The 13690-nt window shown below is 38.8% G+C and overlaps 1 protein-coding gene across 5 annotated transcripts in view; it reads left to right on the top strand.

Moving 5' to 3' along the window:
- The first annotated feature begins 455 nt into the window (after window positions 1-455).
- The window catches only part of LOC122993247 (cAMP-specific 3',5'-cyclic phosphodiesterase 4B-like), a 53517-nt gene continuing 40282 nt past the window's right edge, over window positions 456-13690 (top strand). The window contains exons 1-4 of one of the 5 annotated variants that reach the window (XM_044367240.1): window positions 456-604; window positions 2363-2410; window positions 4373-4440; window positions 4632-4666. The gene's annotated coding sequence lies outside the window, so the exon portion shown is untranslated. Of the gene's footprint in view, window positions 605-2362; window positions 2411-4372; window positions 4445-4631; window positions 4667-13690 lie in introns of all 5 variants that reach the window. The other 4 variants (XM_044367238.1, XM_044367239.1, XM_044367236.1 and 1 more) reach the window with 4 other exon arrangements.

Raw genomic sequence — 13690 nt, 5'->3', positions numbered from 1 at the left:
AGATATAAAAGTCGTGGAAATTGTGTAAAACTTCATTATAACAAATATTTTTCTTGTTATCTAAGTTAATTATAACATTTTAATATCATTTGCTACTGGATTAGCCAAGTTCATTTACAGTTCTAACGACCTGCCTTCAACACATCATAAAAAATATGAAATAAAAATAAAAATAAAATTTGCCTTTGCCTCATTAAATCATAAGCAGACAATTATACATACAATGCAACTGCTATTTAAAGAGACACTCAACTAAAACACATCAGGGAGTCAATGAGAGACAGAGAGCTGAAGAGTTGTAGCCTCATTAAAGTGGTGGAACAGAGACAGATCCATACACCACTTTGGCTGGAAATCAAATGGATGCAGGCAGCAGTGGGAAGGCGCGGGGCGTGCGCACACACACAAGCCACTGGTAAACGGAAGGATTTGCGTCGTCGGTGTCAAAGCCAATCGATGCGCTCGCGGGGTCGGGAAGGGGAACGAGCGCGAATGGCACAAATGGAGCCGGATAAAAAGGGGGCGCGTGCTTCCGAAGCGTGGCAGAGGAAGAGGAGACTACACTCTGTCACAACTTCACCGTGGGAGAACGGATACACCACCGGTAAGACATACACTACACATTCACCCGTCCTGTGACAGATACAGCTGAAATATTCCTCAACTCAGCGAAAAATGTTTTCTTTTTAACCTTCCTGTAGCTTTTACGTATCTACTTTCTCCTGTCTACACTGGTCCGTTGCTTGCAGGCGATAACCCGCGCGACATTGTAAAGTTTTGCCAGATTTGCACCGTTTAAAGTTAATTAGGTTAACCGGTATAGGATGAGGGATTTTGTTGGTCTAGAGATTTGCGAAAACTGATGTTTCACGATGCTCAGGTGGCGGGTTTACGTTGTCAGTTTCGCTATTTGGGCTGTACAGAAGCTATTTTCGTGTAAACGTGACCAGTAGTCAAATATCTTCAGTTCCTCTGAAAGGGCTTTTGATTCAGTCGCACCACGTAGGCTACTTGTCTGTATGTAGGCAGTGCTCTTTTATCTCTTTCAGGACTTATCATTGTGGGCATCTCTTCCTCTATTGACAATCGACTTGTTCAGTTTTATCTGTACGTTTCTGCAACAATGATGTGCTGCACTGGATACAACCAACCACATATGTTTGGGTAGTTTCCCATGAAGTATGATGATGAGGTCAAGCAAGGGAAAAGCCACTCAGTGATTTGTCTTAATACGATAAAAGATATGTAAATGCAGACAAGCACATACGTGTGAGAAAGGCTAAATTTTGGGACAGTTACATGTGAAAACAGTGATATTTATGTAAAAGCCTGGGTTAACCCGGTGAAACACATTAACAAGGGGTTTTGCTGGTTGGGTTCAATAAACCAAGGGTTATATGCCATTATACAATCAATCACTGTCCATTAAGAAATTAAGTCTGGGTCAAATGAGGTCAACCACGACTTCTAGGAGATAAATGGCTATAGTTAGGTTCTTAATTTTACCCTAGAGGAGAAATCAACATAATATTTCTGATGGGACTTAATGTTTCTGAGGTGTCAATAAAGACTCAATAGTGACCTTTCATTATCACTAGGGAGACTGGGGATGATTGTAACAGTTGTGTAATCATTATCTACATTTTAGTTGTTTGCGCAGAAGCTTTCAAACAAGCTACCGCTGTTTGTCATCTACGCAGACAGTACCAGTCAAAAGTTTGGACACACGTTCAGGTGACTGGGTACGTTAGTCATTGACAGAGCAGCATCATACATTATGTGAGGTAGCGCAGGTGTTCACTGTTACAGCGCTGTTTCTATGGCACAGAAATGGTCACTGTTTAAAGGTGTGAGCGATAATGTGTTTTAGGGCTGCAACTAACAATTATTTTCATTATTGATTCATCGGTTAATTGTTTGGTCTATGAAATGTCAGAAAATGGAGAAAAATGTCCCTCACCGTTTCCCAAATCCCAAGGTGCAACCTCAAATGCTTTGTTTTGTTCCGTTTTACAGTCCAAAGATTTTCTGTTTATTATCATAGAAGACTAAAGAAACAAGAAAATATTCACATTTAAGGAGCTGGAACCAGAGAACACCAGTATTTTTTTTTTTTTAAAAATGACTCAAAATGATTAATCAATTAGCAAAATAGTTGGAAGTTACGTCTCTGTTAGACAATTAGTTGACGGAAAATTAATCTGCAACTATTTTGATGGTTGATTAATGGTTTTAGTAATATTTTTAAGCAAAAATGCCAAATATTCTCTGTTTTCAGTTTCTCAAATGCCAGTTTTTTTTCTTCTGTTTTATATCATTGTAACCTTAATATCTTTTGGGTTTTGGACTGCTGATGGGACAGAACAAGACATCTGAACACGTCACCATGGACTGTGGGTCATTATAACAGGTATTTTTCACTATTATCTGACATTTTACAGACCAAGTGAGTAATCAATTAATCGAGAAAATAATCAGCAGATTAGTCGATAATGATCGTTAGTTTCAGTCCTAGCATGCTAAAATATCAGTCTATAGCTGATCAATGTCATTGGTTTGCATCTCTAAATGCAGTATCCTCAGTGAATGCTGGGTAACAGGTGCAGTTGAAACAACTGGGAGCAGAAAATGTTAATACTTAACCTATTTCTCTTGTTAAACATAAATGGGTCCACACATTTTTAACATTCAAACTTAAAATCTCATTAAACTTTCATTTCACCATCTTAAAATGTTTCATTTTATATGAGCATTTGGTTTGTGTACAAAATAATGTGGTGCAGCAGAACCATGAACGTATCCAGTAAGGTTAGGGAGGAAGTGTGTGTATTGGCCTCATCGCTGCGGTTAATTTCTGCCTGGTCACATGGGCAGCATTGCAACCAACCTAATGTTACAACATTCCCAGGCCTCCCTTGCTCTTTCCAACTCTACTGGGATTTAAAGTCAGTTTACTGGTAATACCAGCAGAGTACCGGCAGATATTTTATCTTTGCTGCTGACTTGATTTAACATCTGGACTCAACATCTGCTGCAACATCCAGAGTCTGACAGGTCTTTGCAACCAGGAGGGTGGTGTTTGTGGACTCTAACAGAATGTTTTTTTTTTTCCTTTTTTATGTTTTGGAATTGATGTATTGCTGTTAAACCAAAGCTCTGTTTTTTTTTTGTTTGTTTTTTTTTTGACATCCCAAGCTCCTCTCTGGTGTCTAACATGCCATATGACATTTCACTGTCATACTGTCTAGTTACACCTCAGAAATTCAGCTGTCTTTTCCTTTGAAACCCAGTTTATAGCATCTCTGTGGTGCGCCTGGTCATTTTGTGTGAACTCAACTGGCCACTGTCCGTTTTATTCTCAGTCAGTAGTGAAACAACAGAGCACATACATCCAGCCTCTTGATAAAAGAACTGGCTGCCAGACTGATGACTCACTTACTGGCTGCTTGGTAGCTTTACTGGTGATGTGGTCACCATACTGACTGTTACTGACCACTGATGTTTCGCTTCCAGCTGATGAATACATGCCGTGTCTGCTCTACGCATTTAGGTTTTCAGACTGTTTGACTGTTTGTCATACTGGGAGCTGTGATGAAAAACCAGCTGACTCTGAATACAGAAAGCATTGTGTGTGTGTGTGTGTGGTAAACGGAACTGCTTGTAATCAGTCATTCATTTAAGGAATCTAGATCTGAAACAACTAATTGATTAATTGCTTAATCCATCAACAGAAAATAAATTGCCAATCATTTGGATAATAGATTTATTGTTTGTCAGTCTTCTTAGCAAAAATGCTAAACATTAATTTTTTTTCCAGCGTCTTGATTGTGAAGATTTGCTGCTGTTCTTTGTCATATGTGATGGAAAACTGAATATTTTAGGGTTGCAGACTGTCGGTCTGACAAAACAACCAATTTGAAGACATCAACTCAGGCTCTAGGAAATTGTGATGGGGAACTTTCCACTATTTTCTTACATTTTATATACCAAACAAATCATTTATTAATTGATAACGAAAATAATCATCAGTTGCAACCCTAAAAGAATTGTGGCAGTTGTGCTAGACTCTTATTGTGAAGAGAAGAAATTCAGCAGCTTTCACACTCAACAGGGTTTCCACTGTTTTTTAAAATGACTTTTTGTTTTTCTCAGATCTACCAAAACTATTTTGTACACAGTGAAATCATGTGTAAATATCTCTATGTTCTCTTTCTATACCTGTCAGAGAGGAAATATGTATGTTGTTGCTGGTCCTGATTTAAAACCAATCCAACACTGCCCAAAGTGTTGTCAGTCAGTATTTTTCTTCTCTCAAATATTTTGCTGTGCCATGTGATCTTAAATGTAATGCGTACATCATCTGTCTTTCAAGCCAACAGACTGCTGACGTGAATTCCTGCCTCTCCTCTCACCACAGGCGCCTGCAGAGCAGTTTCAGCTGTGAGTAAGTTTCTTTTAGCGTTTTATTGTGGTCAAAATCAGTGTTCTTTACTGCGCATGGAATAACGTGTAATATTTTGTCCTTGGCTTTCAAGCAGAAGAGCTCAGTTTTCTATGTATTGTGGAAATTGGTCTACAGCACAGCACAGTACACTTGTTTGATTTCTCTTTGATTCACAATAACCACACAGATGGAGACAGAGACACAGGTGGTGAACAGGAAGGGGTAGGTGGTATGTGTGTGTGTGTGTGTGTGGTGTCCATCACGGTTCATGACCCAAACCAGTAGTTCCACAGCAGGATGTAGTCACCATGTGTGTAAAGGAGGTGGTGGGTTATACTGATTTATTCAGTTTTACCTCAAGAGTATCTCTAAGATGCACAGGCCATCTGAATGATTTACAGCCATGTTGACATGGAGGTTGCCAGCTGGTGACACTCACCAAAGGCCCTCTCTGTGCCCCAAATCCTGCAAACCCTGCCAAGCCTTCTGTTGCCTCCTTTCTCTCCAAGTTATTTGTAATTTGTAATTTACCCTAAAAGCTTTCATCCGTGTAGCTGCCAATAGAAAGTTTCATCCAGTGAATGGGTAAGGTAATTGATGAAGTGCTGACACAGGCGGTCCTTCAAGCACAATACCTCAAAGGACTTGAAATAGGGTGACTTGAATACGATGGGGTAATTAGTGTAGGAGTGCAGTGTGGGTGTTTTGAATTTGACAGGGTGGCACTCTTCCTTTATAATTATCGGGCTTTTTCAACAATTCCAATCAAACAGCGACTCATACAGAGGCCTGAGCCACCAATTATTTCTCATTTCTTTCTAATTCTTTTAAATAGTTTGATAGGTCTCCGTGTCAGCACAGCAGTGTTGCATCAAAAGCTCATGATGAATTCACATTTATTTACCTCTTTCATCTAATTGGAAGAAAGGAACAGAATAGAATCATTGATTAATGCTAATATGAGTACAGGAGTAGGTTGGGGGTTGGTGTGAAGCAGAGGATGTCATTTAAACATCATTATTACATGACATAGATGTAGTTAATCTCCATTTTTAAGGCAGGTACACTAGAACAAAATGAGACCTTATTTATTTTTTTATATTTTTGCTAAATTTTAAACCAAACAAGACAAGTTATAAGACATAAGAGCTGGTAATCAGCCTGTTCCCACCAGTTTTTTTGTGATAGTGTTTGCAATGCCAACATGACAAACAACATGGTGTGACAGCAGAACAATCCTAAAATGATCTTGTGATATGTGGCCCATTGGCAGCAGACTCACAGAGCCTTGCCTGTCCAGTCCTTCTCTCTCTCTCTCTCTATCTCTCACACACACACTCTCTGTTTGTACAGTAGGGCAGTGGGTTTCCTGCATGTGGCCTCCACAGTGACGTCATCTTTCAACTGCCACAAATTGGTTTGTTTCTCTCTGCCTCCTCAACAAACGCCTCAGTCTTCGCTTGTCTCAAAAGTTCTGCTGGCATCTGCTTCACTACACTGAATGCAAAATACAAAGTGCTAAATTTGCCAGTGCGACTAAGTGTCGATTTTTTTTATTTTTTCAGTGACAACTAATCTAAATTGACAAGTGTTGATTGGTGTTTCTTTTTCAGTAATAGAGTTGATATGGCTTCGGGGTGAGTGTTAAAAACAGTATAAAACTGTTGAATGATCTTTTGATAGATGTCTAATTAAATTACACGCTAGAGGAAATGATGTTGATGTTTTCATCATGGGAGGTAAATAAACTCTGACAATTTAGCTTTACAGTATGTTGTGGACAAAGTAACTCCACCCCAACTCACAGAAGGTCTGCATTGTAAATCTTGTAGCATTTTTACAAGCCTCTTTTATCAGCAGAGAGAAACTCCAAAGAAAAATGTCCCAAGTTTCTTTCCAGCATAATATGTATATTCATTTCATGCCCTAAAACTAGAGTCCTCTGTCTTCAAATGAGCTCTGGTGCATGCATAATTTACATGTTTTGTATCAATTACTTTTTCCATCCATCTCTGTGGAATGCTGATTCTGAGTTGTAGATGTAATGAACTCAACAAGCTAGAAGGTATACAATAATAATGGTCAGTTAGTAAGTGTAAGGACACCTGCATGGAGAGCAACAACTGCTTTGTGTGGAGGACATGCCCACACAAACAGTGTGGGAAGGATGGATAAGATTAGAAGAGATAACAGAGTGTGTGAGCCTTAAAACTTATTGCAACCTTCAAGTATTTTTTCTTTAACATATAGTTTTTAACATTTTATATATTCATACAGAATTAACCAACTAACCCTGTGCCTAACACATCTAGCCAAATATGGATTGGTATCATATTCAGTGCTTTATGAATTACATTAAGATGGATGTGTCTAACAAGGCAGTGGGTCAGATAGGATTTAGAGACCAAAATGTCTAGAAGTAAAAACAAAGTGATTAACAAATGGTGCCCAGTGTAATGCAGTTAATACGGTGTTTTTTCATAGTATGTACTAGGCAGTTGGCCAGAAAATGGCCCTGAAAATACTACAAATGGCATCATTCAGCATATTGGCATCTTGGCATCTAGGAATTGTGGCATTACATTTGACCCTAAATTGAAATTTGAACACCATGTCAACAAATTGGCTCAATCCTGTTTCTTTCAACTAAGGAATATTGCAAAAACCAGACCATTATTAGCTGTCTCTGACTCAGAATGTATCATTCATGCCTTCATTTTTTCCTGCCTCGACTACTGCAATTCCCTTTTTACTTCCCCTAGTCAAGCTGCCCTTGCACGTCTTCAGCTTGTACAAAATGCAGCAGCTAGGCTATTAAGTAGGACTGGCCGTATATCTCCCATCACTCCTATTTTAGCCTCACTGCCATTGGCTGCTGTGAAGTTCAGGATCGATTTTAAGATTCTTTTAATCACACACGGTTTAGCTTCGGCCTAATTTCTGAGCTACTAAGCCCTTACACTACTGAGTGGTCACTTAGGTCATCCAACCAAAACCTGTTGGCCATGCTGCGTGCCAAACTAGAAACCAAGGCGACTGCGCTTTAGCTGCTTTGGCACCCAAACAATCTCCCCCCTCACATTAGATCAGTTGAGTCTGTTGACTGTTTTAAACAACATTTAAAAACCCACCCTTTTTACGATGGTCTTTCCATAACATTAGTGTTCATATGTGTCTGTATGTAGTTGAATGTTTTTTTTTTTTTTTCCTGTTCTGTTTTATTCTTTTTCTGTTTTTCTTGTTCTCTTTCTCTTTCTGTGCTGATGTTGATGTAACTCAGTTGTAACCTGTGTTTTAAAAATGGGTGCTACATAAATAAAATTTGACTTACTCATTATACATTAAACAAACTTTAATTGTCCATGTCGATCCTACAGAAATGAATTTCAGCCACAGTCACAAGTCACAGTAGTCTAGAGGGAAGCAGCTTGGTAGCAGGTGTGATTTGCATTTTGTGCAATAATAAATTGGTGCGTATCCTCCCGGACATCCAACAATTGTTTTCTGCTGTCTGCAGCTGCTACATCTAAAATAACATCAGAGCTCATTACAAAACAAATGAAACAAAAGCAAGCACACTGTAATCTCATTGTAAACAGTGTGATGACAACAGAACAAGCACCTTTTTCTTTCCATGCTACTTGTGCAGTTATACTGTACAATAAGTAACCTTGTAACTGTGTCAGTGAGTTGAGGTATTTGTGTGCTCCAGGCAGATCACTCTGCACCCTTGGGGCCAGAACAGACAAAGACTAGCTCATTCTTCTTCTTCTTTTCTTTTTCTTCTTCCTCTCCTTATTTTGCCTCTGGGGATCATCAACAGTGATCATACATATTGGTGGAGGAAAAAACCAACAATTGCTTTAAAATGGATAATAAAAGCCCTTCAAAATGTAACATATCAGTAAAATGGTTACAGTGTAGATGCTAATTGTTAAAATACTGACATTAAATATAAATGTTAAGTGTAATGGTGACTTTGACTGATTCTTCAGTGAGCTGTATTTCAGTCAGCAGCAGTCATTCCTGTGAAAACCAACCAGCTATTGTGTTCAAGGTCAGAGGTAGACAGGATTATATCTTCGATATACTTTATTTCTGAGGTGATAAAACATGATTGCACAATCTCTTTTATTTAGTCATTAAAGTTTAGCTCAAATAACCCCAACGCTCGTTTGAAAGGATCTGACTGTGGAGAAGGGACAGCCAATGCTTCAAAGGAATTCAATGGACACTGAATATCAATTTTTATAAGTATTAAGTTTTGTCATCAGTTGACATGCAATGTATTCAGACTGCACCTCCCCCACTAGATATCTGAGGTGAGAATAAAGTGGGTGTGGTGTTGTTTAGACTGAATAAACGTAGGCGGGACGTAGACTGTCAAACAGGACCTGCTGCTGTTCTGTCAACAGCTGTTGCGTCTTGTGACCGGAGTTAATCACTGCATGAGTGAGTATTTTAAGGCTTATATTAAAAACAGATTCATTTACCACCTACTGGATCAAAGCTGGGTAAGTTGAGTCAGTTTCTTAAAAAGTACATAGTGTGGGCATTGATTTTTGTGTTTTTATGGTTCCTTCATTTAATAGTAAATCTGAATCGCAGAGATATGGGTATAAGTGAGTGACTATTGCAAAGTTAATTCGTCATGGTTGTGACACACAGATGTCTTTTGAAAGGTCTTATTGTTGGATCACAGAGTAATCAGAACATAACATTACTGCAGTTTCACTCATGATTTCTTGAGCCTCCTTTGTCTTGGCTCCACAAAAGCTACATTTGTGTGGGTGTCCAAGGATTTTAATTGTATGAAAGCCCCTGACTCACCCTCCACAGCTCTCAATTGTGCATGGAGGCTGTGTGACATAGATTGACTGGTCAAATGGGAAAATTTTGCCTCTGCTTGCTAACCTCCGATTTACGACAGGAATGCAAACACTGGTTGTGATAGTGTTGTGATTTACACTATGTGCTGTAAGAGCATTAAGCCTATGTTGGATGATGGTAAATGAGTGCAAGATAAAATGGAAATGTCCTCAACATCCATCCATGCGCCTATTCTCTAACCCCACTTATTGCTGCTCAGGCCCAGTGGGGATGGTGGCTGGGGGGGTTGATGTCTTTTCCAGAGTACACTGGTCAAAATGCATGGCAACAATCTGAACTGGAAACTCTTTTATTACATACACAAGCCCATTCACACTCAAATTCACACCTGTAATTTAGAATTTTTAGTTCACTTATGTCCAAATCTTTGGACAATTATTTGGTCTATAAAATAAGATGCCTATGGAAAATTCCCAGAGTCTGAAGTGACGTCATTAAGTTGCTTATTTTGTCTGACCAATAGTCCAAAGCCAAAAATATTCCATTTAAAACTGATGTGACTGAAATGTTTGGCATTTTTCATGATAAATTACATAGATGATAAATCAAAATCATAATTTGTGTCAATTTTAAAGTTTCTGTCAATTGGCTAATTGGTTAATTGTTTCATCACTACCCAAACCCTGCCATACAGTGCTGTGTATCTATTGTTTTTTGGAGAAGGTTATGCATTTAATCTGCTGTGGAGATTTCTGTCCACAATGCCTAGAAATAACTTAACTTAAATACTTTACTCATACATGTTGGATAGATACTTTCTTCACACTTTTGTTTTTGCAAACTTTTTTTAAGCACCAGTTTTTAATGGAAGAAATAAAAGCCTCAAAGCTGAGTCCATCTTCTCCCTCTTCATTGTGTTTGAGTTGTACATTGAGCAAAATCAGCCTTCTTTGGTTTGTGTTCTCTATTGCACCGATGATAGACTGTACGCCCAGCACAATGATCCCTGGTGTTCTCATCAAAGGGCAAGTCAAATCCTTACAATCAGCATCTCAAGTGCTGCCTCATGACCGAGCATTCTCTTACCCGCTTAACATCAACAAACAATTATTTGTAGAGGTACGGATGGTCACCACGGGGATGACCTATTGCATGGGTCACAAGGATGAGAGGTCACTTGAAACTTGTCTCTCAAAAAAATGGAGTCAAAGTGAGACACCAGGGCATTTTCAGTCCACTGTCTTTTGTCCAGTTAACTTACGTATGAGTGCTCTCCTGGATTTTAGGTTTAAATGCTCTTCAGAGTCTCACAGGCTCATTCTTTCCCTTGACGTATGGCCCAACCCCTCCTCTTTTCAAAAGAGTGCTGATAGCTGTTAGTAGAAATAGTTATGTAACAAATACTTCATCTCTTAATATGATTAACACAAAGATTCTTGCTTGATTCTATGCTGTAAATGTAGATATGGAGCTGATATAAGTTGTTTTAAATCGATTAGTCGATTCACAGAAAAATAATCTGCAATAACTGATTGTCAATCAGTCAACCAATCAGTCAGTTGTTTAAGTCATTTGTTAAGTAAAAATACCAAACATTTCCTGGTTCTAGCTTCAGGAATGCAAAGGTTTTCATAATTTCTCAGTTTAATATCATGAATTTAATATTTTCTCTACTTTGGACTGCTGGTCGGGCTAAACAAGCATTTCAAAGATGTCACCTTGGGCTCTGAGAGCTTGTGATGGTGTTTTCCACTATTTTATGATGATTTGTAAACAAGAGTTAATTGATTAATCAAATAAATGATCAAGAGACTAATGAATAATTAAAATCATTAGTTGAAGTTTGTCAAATTGTTGTAGCCCAAACACTTGCTAATCAAAATCTTAGCAATAACTCATTTAGCAAAATTATGTAAAAAGCACAATGTGTCAATACAGTTGCATGAGTAACAATTATACCAATGAATGTTAATTACTAATCCCATTCAGGTACCAAAACTGTGGCTATAAAATTTCATTAAATGGGGAATGTATCTCCTTAGTTTTGACTGGGAAATATAATGTAACAGGTGTCAGAGTTAGCTCGGGGTTCTACTCTGCACAAACAGTCGCAAGCAGTTTTGTCCACTTTAGATCGTCCCTTTTATTGACCACATACACACTTTCACAACATAAATGTGTTTCTCAGTCTTAACTCCTCCGCTCACTTGCCCGGTGTTTCCAGAGGGCATACAGTCCAGTCTCTCAAACAACACAAAATCAATATACAATTATAACAGAGGGCTGGTGCGCCATTTCTGCTCTGGCTCCAGCGTGTGTCTCTCAGGTCCAGCATGCTACTGCATCAAGAGAAGAGAGAATAATTAGATAACAGGTAACACCTGTGCAATTAGACTAACCCTGGCACTGCTCCCATGAGCCACTCCCACCCATCTCTCCCCTGCACCTGAGCCCAAACCACACCCCACCACCACATATAGGTACTCTAGATTTCATTAGGCACTTTCAGACCAGAGGAACTTTTTCATAGTTCTAAGAACTGTTGGAGGAACTACCCCCTTTTTATTGTGTCCACACTGCAGGTACTGGGAACAATCATAGTTCATAGTGCACCGTTTTGAGGGACTTTTTTAGCTCCTACTTCGGGGTAGGTACTCTCCCAGCACAAGAGGAACCTTGAGTGACTTATGTGTACAGTGATTGGTCCAGACGTAAGTGTACATTGATTGGTCAGACACATGAGCCAATGCAGCACCAGCAACCGCCATTTTTAAAAACCTGTGTAATACAACCGCATAGTCTAAATTTGCACGTCTCCTTTCCAACTCCGTTATTATAATGAAATGCACAACAAACACACAGCTCCGATCATGGCGTCCTCCATCTTGTTGTCGTATCTTTCACAGAAGTGACGTTGCTATACCAATCTCCAGCTGGCTTACATCACTTCAGCGTTCTTATCAGCGTTGCAAATGCAAACAGAAAAAAAAGTCCTTTGAAGGTATGTACGGTAGTTCTCGGGGGAGCTCTCCAGTGGGTACTTCCTCTCAGGGAGTCCCCAAAACGGTTTGGTCTGCCAGTGCCTATTGATGACTTTGTGAGTAGGGGTACCAGGTCTTTTTATAACCAACACTAAATCATCAAGATTTTGGAGCAGAGTGCTGAACTGTGTTTTGTTGCCTGCAACTGTGATATTTTCCTCACACTTGTCAGCTCATAAGAGATACTACACCTTTCAAAAACTAAATTTTGAAGTACAGAAACAAACAAATAGTGTATGCCACCTGAATTCACAATAAGTGGTCTCTTAGAGGCTGACAACTCTCCTAACTGCTTGTTGCAATATATAACACAGCAACACAGTTACAGTTTGTTGAGCCTTTTGGGAATGATGTGCACAGAAAGTGAATGTTTGTGTCTCAGATGGCATAAAGACACACTTTCCTTTGGTAAGTAATAGTTTTAAAGCTTTGACACAATTGTAGGATCACACCTGTTATTGCTTGACTTGCATGACATGATTTGACATAACCTTTTACTGTCCTCTGTGCTTGTTTCGTAAAATATTTCTTGGCTCTAGTGTTCATTCGTCCAATAATAATTTGTAACAACTTGATCTGTTGTACACAGAACTTGAGAAAAACCTTTTAAGGAGAACGTGACAGATTGGTACTTGAAAAAGTTTCCCTCAAAGGATTTTTGGAGTGTAAGAGCTGATCAGTACTGCTAATAATATGTTAATGACATGGCCCTTGGAATGATAGACTTTTTTGATGGCAGGAAAAACATTTTCTTAGGAAAATGGTGCTGTTTGAAGCATTTATTTGGCAGAAGAGGAGCCTTGGTTTTGATGGCTAAATGGTTTTCTGTTTTATTAAGCTTAAACTGAGCAAGCTATCATTATTTTGTCTTGACCAGTGTAAAAACTTAACCTCAACATTTGTAGCCATGGTAACAGAATGGCTCATTGGTCCAGACTGAAATATCTGAACAATTATAAGATGGATTGCTGTGTTATTTTCTACAGACATTCATGGTCCTCACAGGATGATGCCTTCTGACTTTGGTGATCCTGCTGACTTTGACCTTGAGCGCCAGAAATGTCAACCTTGAGGTTGACATTTGTGATTTTTAGTGACCTCAACAACTATACTTTTCCAAATTTTTTATTTGGTTTATGACCAAATTTATTCTCATCAGCCTCATTTATATTTTGTGTTTAATGCTAATTAGCAAATGCTAACATGCTAAACTAAGATGGTGAACATGATAAACATTGTCTGTTAAACATCAGCATGTTGGCACTGTCACTGTGAGCATGTTAGCATGCTGAGATTAGCATTTAGCATATAGCACTAAGTGCCCCCACAGTAACCTCACAGAACAGCAAGCGTAGCTTAGTTTAGTTTAAACATC

The sequence above is a fragment of the Thunnus albacares genome, chromosome 12 (genome assembly GCF_914725855.1).
Source record: "Thunnus albacares chromosome 12, fThuAlb1.1, whole genome shotgun sequence".
Lineage (NCBI taxonomy): Eukaryota > Metazoa > Chordata > Actinopteri > Scombriformes > Scombridae > Thunnus > Thunnus albacares.
This window is presented reverse-complemented; position numbering and strand designations above follow the sequence as displayed.